We start from the raw sequence: 7,287 nt of genomic DNA, 5'->3' as shown, positions 1-7,287 counted from the left end.
CAGTAGGTGACGTGAAAGACCTCTGTTTAAGATCGTGGAGAGTCAAGGGGTGGGGTTGTGGCTCAGTGGTAGAGCATCTGCTTGGCAGGCAGAAGGTGCCGGGTTCGATCCCCGGCATCTCCAGTTGAAAGGACCAGGCAGTAGGAGATGAGAAAGACTTTCGCCTGAGACTCTGGAGGTAACTTCATGAGGAGGGGCCATGGCTCAGTGGAAGGGCCTCTGCTTGGCATGCAGAAGGTCCCAGGTTCAATCCCCAGCATCTCCAGTGGAAAGGACCAAGCAGTATGCAATGTGAAAGACCTCTGCCAGTCTGAGCAGGCAATACTGATCTCGCTGGCCCGAGGGTCTAATTCAGTGAAAGGCGATTTGGTCTGTCTACAAGTGGAGTGCAAGCCTGAACGGCACCTCTTCCAGAAACTCTGCAGGTGACTTCAAGCCATGAACCCAAACTTGCAATAGGGGGGATAACCATTCCGTCCTCCCTTGTCAGGTTGTTGTGCAAAAAGGTGCAAATGCCCTTTCTCAAAGCCCTAGACGAAACACTAGATGACGGAAACCAAGCAACGAGGTAACGAACGAAGAATACTTCCGAGCGCACACGGTCTTGCCACATTGATCACCCCCCACTCACTTTTGGCACTGGGATAGGGTTGCCAACTCCAGGTTGGGAAATTCCAGCAGGTTTTGGGGGTGGAGACTCGGGGGGGGGGGGAGTATGGGGCGGGGAGCAGGGCATAATGCCGCAGAGCCCACCCCGAAAAGCCGCCATTTTCTCCAGGGGAACTGATCTCTGTCTTTTGGAGACCAGTTATCATTCCAGGATAGTTAAATTGTGGAACTCCCTGCCCCAGGATGTGGTGATGGCTGCCAACTTGGAAGGATTGAAGAGGGGAGTGGACATGTTCATGGAGGAGAGGGCTATTCATGGCTACTACTAAAAATGGATACTAGTCATGATGCGTCCCTATTCTCTCCAGGATCAGAGGAGCAGGCCTATTAGGTGCTTTGGGACGCAGGCAGGATGGTGTTGCTGCAGTCGTCTTGCTTGGGGGCTTCGTAGAGGCACCTGGTTGGCCCCTGTGTGAACAGACTGCTGGACTTGATGGACCTGGGTCTGATCCAGCAGGGCCTTTCTTACGTTCAGGAGATCTTCGGGCCCCACCTGGAGGTTGGCAGCCTCACGCTGGGAGCAAGGAGACCCCGGTGCAGAGGCAAGCCCCATTTCCAGACACAGCGAAGGCCCGAGGCCGCCCATCCAAGAAGGGCCCAACATCTCCCCCCTTCCACGTCCTGTGCACGCAGCTCGCAAACGCAAGGCCCCTCTGCCAAAAGGCTTTTCCGCCAAGGCTCCTGGAAGCGAGGAGCGTTCGGCAGCCAACGTCCCCGTGGCAGTTTTCCTAGGATTCCACAGTGCTGAGCTGGCTGCCGGAGCTCCTCAACACCCTCGGCTCAGACCCGGGCACGCCCCGCTCTTTCTGCTCCCCTCCAGAGGCGGAGGCCCAAAGCACCCGCCCCGGCCCTCTGCTCTCTCCCCGCGGCTGCCGGCGGGGCCAAGCGACGGCACGCCGCCCCGGAAGTGGCAGCGTCGTGCCCACGCGAAGGGGCTCGGAGGCTCGGCCGAAAAGGGAACCCTGTCCGTCCAACTGGCTGCCCCTGCCACTTGACCAGCCACCCCCCTCTCTGAACACGTGGCGCTCAGGGGTAAAGGGTCAGGTCCTGGCATCCTCAGCCAGCAGGTGCTTAGAGCTATTTCTCAGCCAGAGATCCAGAAGCAACAATCCGGAGAGCCAGCGTGGTAGTGGTTTGGAGCGGCGGACTCCGATCTGGAGAACCGGGTTCGGTTCCCCCACTCCTACACATGAACGGCGGATGCTAATTTGGTGAACCGGGTTAGTTTCCCCGCTCCTACACATGAAGCCAGATGGGTGACCTTGGGCTCGTCACCGCTCTCTTAGAGCTCTCTCGGCCCCACCTACCTCACAGGGTGTCAGCTGTGGGGAAGGGAAGGTGATCGTAAGCCGGTTTGATTCTTCCTTAAGTGGTAGAGAAAGTCGGCATATAAATACCAACTGTTCTTCTTCTCAAAAGAATATAAAAAGAGCCATGGAGTCACTGAGGGAGTCGGAGGGGAATTTGTTGTAAACTTCCTGCGTTGCGCAGGGGGTTGGACTAGATGACCCTCGAGGTTCCAGCCAGCTCTGTTTCTGTGTTTCATGCTGGATCGGACCCAAGGCCCATCTAGTCCAGCGTTCTGCTCACACAGCAGCTGACCACCTGCCTCTAGGGAGCCCACAAACAGGAAGACCGTACCAGCACAATCCTGACAATACTCCCCAGCAATTTAATGAGGCATAATATCTAATTTAATGAGGCATAATATCTCTGGTAGGGGAGGGATATCCGTCACAATTAGCAGTCATTGAGAGCCCCTTCCGCCATGAATTTGTCCACTCCCCTTTTGAAACCTTCCAAGTTTGATAGCCCCACTACATCCTGTGGCAGTGAGTTCCACAAATTCACTCTGCGCTGTTTGAAGAAACACATCCTTTTCTTTGTCTTGAATCTCACGCCCTTCAGCTTCAGTGGATGATCTTGGGTTCTAGTATTATAGAAGGAGAAAAGTTTCTCCCAGTCCACTCTCTCCATGCCATGCATAATTTTATAAACCTCTCTCATGTCTCCCCTTGTGCATTTGTGTGTAACGTGCCGCCAAGTGGCAGCCAACTTACGGCGACCCCAGCAAGGGACTTTCAAGGCAAGTGACAAGCAGAGGTGGTCTGCCATTGCCTGCCTCTGCAAAGTCTTCCTTGGTGGTCTCCCTTCCAAGAACAGACCCTGCTTAGTCTCCGAGATCCGACGAGATCGGGCGATACCATGCTGCCTGTTCCACTGAGGAACCGCTCTAAATGTTAGAAAATTCTTCCTGATGTCTAGATGGAAACTCTTTTGATTTAATTTCAACCTGTTGGTTCTGGTCATATATGGCCATGCACATTGTATATTGTGCATTATATGTGTTTTTATTGGACCACCGACGAAGGCCTGTAGGCGGAAATGCGTCTGGTCAGTGTGGTTTACGTCTATCAACCTTATGAGTTGCCAATGTGCCTTGTTTTATCATTTGTAATGTTTCTGATCTCATATAAGCGCCTTAAAATACAAATATTTTTCTATTATATAATTTTACCTTCTCCACCCAACCATGGGTACCTAGCTTTCGGATTTTTAAGGTTGGGTTTATTTCCCCCCCCCCACTTTTTTTGTTCAGTATAAGCTTTCATGAGTCAAAGCTCACTTCGTCAGATGGTGCGATGCTAAGTACAGAGTCATGCTTCTGAGCCCAGGGTACATAATGTACGCATGACGCTGCCTCCACTGAATCAAACCATCAAGGTCAGTATTGTCTACTCAGACTGGCAGCAGCTCCCCAGGGTCAGATAGAGGCCTTTCACATCACCTGGTTCTTTCAACTATAAATGCCAGGGATCGAACCTGGGAGCAGATGCTCTACCCCTGAGCCACAGCCCCTCCCTGTAGAATTCAATAGATGTAGATAGGTGTCACTCTTTGGGGGATGAACAAAGTCAAGTCCAAGTTCCCCTCTAGTCTTCTCTCTCATGTGAAGTGAGCTTTGACTTATGGAAGCTTATTCCCCAGAGAATTTTGCTGGTCCCTAAATGCTACTGGGAGCCCCACGGCGCAGAGGGGTAAGTTGCAGTACTGCAGTCCAAGCTATGTTCCTGACCTGTGTTCGATCCCGACAGAAGCCGGTTTCAGGAAGCCGGCTCGAGGCTGACTCAGCCGTCCATCCTTCCGAGGTCGGTAAAATGCCTACCCAGCTTGCTGGGGGGAAAGTGTAGACGAACGGGGAAGGCAATGGCCAACCACCCCGTAAAACATAGTCTGCCTAGCAAGCGTCGAGATGTGACGTCACCCCATGGAGCCAGCGTGGTGTAGTGGTTAAGAGCAGTGGTTTGGAGCGGCGGACTCCAGAGAACGGGGTTTGATTCCCCAGTCCTCCACATGAGTGGCAGAGGCTAATCTGGTGAACTGGATTTGTTTCCCCACTTCTCCACATGAAGCCAGCTGGGTGACATTGGGCAAGACACATTCTCTCAGCCCCACCTACCTCACAGGGCGTCCTTTGTGAGGAGGGGAAGGGAAGGTGATTGTAAGCCGGTTTGAGTCTCCCTTAAGTGGTAGAGAAAGTCGGCATATAAAAGCCAATTCGTCTTCGTCTTCTTCTTCCCTGGTGCTTGCGCAGGGGACTACCTTTACCTTAAATGTGACTGCCCTTACCTGGATGGCCCAAACTGGCCCAATCCCAGCTGATCTTGGAAGTTAAACAGGGTCAGCCCTGGTTAGTAATTGGATGGGAGACCAATAAGGAAGTCCAGGGTTGCTAAGCAGAGGCAGGCAATGGCAAACCACTTCTGTTCATCCTTATGAGGGGTCTCCATATATTGGCTGTGATTTTTTTTTACCATCAAAGTGCTTCCAATACTTGAATTTCATACAGTGCTTTGCTATCCTGCATAAGCGAAGTCTGGAGAAGAGGAGGTCGAGGGGGGACAGGATGGCTCTCTTGAAGGATTTGAAGGGCTGTCACTCAGAGGAGGGCAGGGAGGTGTTCCTGTTGGCAGCAGAGGGCAGGACTCGCAACAATGGGTATAAATTACGGGCTGAAAGGTACCGGCTGGACATTGGGGTTTTTGGGGTTTTTTTTTACGGTAAGAGTAGTTCAGCAGTGGAATCGGCTGCCTTGGGAGGCGGTGAGCTCCCCCTCTCTGGCAGTCTTCAAGCAGGGGCTGGACAAACACTTGTCAGGGATGCTCTAGGCCAGCGGTTCCCAAACCTTGTGAGACGTGGAGCATTTTTCAGGAGAGAAATTCGTCACGGAGCACTAATTTTCACCTAGCGCCTATATACTAAACTGAATGACAGTAGTATTTTTCTTTCCAATCTCTTCACGGAGCACTAGGAGGTGCTTCGCGGAGCACCGTGGGCACCGTAGAGCACAGTTTGAGAACTGCTGCTCTAGGCTGATCCTGCATCAAGCAGGGGGTTGGAATAGACGGAGAAGAAGAGTCAGTTCTTATATGCCGACTCTCTCTACCACTTAAGGCAGAATTAAACTGGCTTACAATCACCTTCCCTTCCCCACAACAGACACCCTGTGAAATAGAATCAAACCTGTTCTCCAGCTTAGAGTCTGCCGCTTATGTGGATGAGTGGGGAATCAAATCCCATTCTCCAGATTAGAGTCCAATCGCTCCAAACCACTAGACAGGAATCCTAGATCTCTGTTAAGGCCCACAGAATGCATTGTCTTGAGCTTCGTTATTAGTTTATTTCAAAACGCTTGCTTTGGGGGCTTTTTAAAGTCAAACGGGTCCCAAGAATAACTCTAAACAGATAAGACCTCCATTCTTTTTGAGCACTCCCCGGCAGAACACGGGTTGACTGACTGGCTAGCACAGCTGTACTGAATCCATACCCAGCCTCTAAGGGAGGGGCCGTGGCTCAGTGGTAGAGCATCTGCTTGCCATGCAGAAGGTCCCAGGTTCAATCCCCGGCATCTCCAGTTAAAGGGACCAGGCAGGTAGGTGATGTGAAAGACCTCTGCCTGGAGACCCTGGAGAGCCGCTGCCAGCCTGAGTAGACAATACTGACTTTGATGGACCCAGGGTCTGATTCAGTATAAGGCAGCTTCATGGGTTCATGTGAGCCTGTTCTTCGGAAAGGATGGGAGGGGGAGATGGGTAGGGGGAATAAAAGGGTTGGAAGCAACACTGAGAGAGAGGGTGGATGAACGTTCCTCTCGCGCTGACACCCCCACCCCACCCGTTGGGGCAGGATGAACGTATCGTACCAATTAAAGAAGCTGTGAAGATTGGGAAAAGAGAAAAAGGAAAAGCTGCAATTCTCACCCAGCTGGGGGGGACGACACCTATGGATTTTCCCTCCTCCTCTTGTGTAACAGGGCAGGTGGGGTGAAAAGTGGCCAGAAGCAGACAAAGGCCAGTTGGGACGTATGATCTAATCCCTGCTAGGCCCCGGAGTCGCCGGCTCCCCTTGGTCCCAGATGGGTTTCCCTGGCCTCAGTTTCCCCGCCTCTAAAATGGCCAACAGCGCTCCTTTGACGCTGCGTGGTGCTTTGTAAACTAAAAAAAAAATTCAAGAAGAATAAGAGCCCTAAAATCAGTCTGGAACGGAGGGCGGGGGTAGAATCCATTGAAATATTCTACAAACAAAAATAGGAACTCTTTTGTATTTGTGTATGTTGTGTTTGTGTTAAGTGCCATCAAGTTGCTTCCGACTCATGGCGACCCTATGAATCAAAGTCCTCCAAAATGTCCTATCTTTGACAGCCTTGCTCAGATCTTGCAAATTGAGGGCTGTGGCTTCCTTTATTGAGTCAATCCATCTCGTTGGGTCTTCCTCTTTTCCTGCTGCCCTCGACTTTTCATAGCATGATTGTCTTTTCCAGTGACTCTTGTCTTCTCATAATGTGACCAAAGTACGATAGCCTCCGTTTAGTCATTTTAGCTTCAAGGGTCAGTTCAGGCTTGGTTTGATCTAGAACCCACTGATTTGTTTTTGGGCAGTCCACGTTATCCAAAACACTCTCCGCCGACACCACATTTCAAGGGAATCTACTTTCTTCCTCTCAGCTTTCTTCATTGTCCAGCTTTCACACCCATACATAGTAATAGGGAATACGATGGCATGAATTAACTTGATCTTGGTTGCCAGTGACACATCCTGCCACTTAAGAATCTTTTCAAGCTCCTTCATGGCTGTACGTATGTTAAGTGCTGTTAAGTCACTTCCTACTTATGGAGATCCTATAAATTAATGAGCTCCAAAACATCCTATCATCGACAGCCGTACTCAGGTCTTACAAACCAAGGGCCGTGGCTTCCTTTACAGAGTCATATCTGTTGGGGCTTCCTTTATTCTTGCTGCCTTCAACTTTTCCTAGCATTATTGTCTTTTCCAGGTCCTCCTATGAAGATTTTGACTATTGGGACAGATTTGAACACATGAAGCTGCCTTATACTGAATTGGACCCTTGGTTCATCAAAGTCAGTATTGTCTACTCAGACTGCCAGCTGCTCTCCAGGGTCTCAGGCAGAGGTCTTTCACATCACCTACTTGCCTAGTTCCTTTAACTGGAGATGCCAGGGATTGAACCTAGGACATTGAGCCACATATGGGAGCAGCTGTTCCTTCAAGTGCCCTGGCCTCAAACCATTTTGGATTTTAAAGCAAGAAGCCACATTC

General features: G+C 50.9%; 1 non-coding gene across 1 annotated transcript; it reads left to right on the top strand.

Moving 5' to 3' along the window:
* Positions 1 to 5,515: 5,515 nt before the first annotated feature.
* Positions 5,516 to 5,584, top strand: TRNAG-GCC (transfer RNA glycine (anticodon GCC)). Its single transcript has one exon. It is a non-coding gene; the product is annotated as a tRNA-Gly (tRNA).
* Positions 5,585 to 7,287: the final 1,703 nt, after the last annotated feature.

Source organism: Euleptes europaea, chromosome 7 (genome assembly GCF_029931775.1).
Source record: "Euleptes europaea isolate rEulEur1 chromosome 7, rEulEur1.hap1, whole genome shotgun sequence".
Taxonomy (NCBI): domain Eukaryota; kingdom Metazoa; phylum Chordata; class Lepidosauria; order Squamata; family Sphaerodactylidae; genus Euleptes; species Euleptes europaea.
The sequence above is the reverse complement of the archived record's forward strand: the minus strand, read 5'-3'. Positions and strand labels throughout refer to the sequence as shown.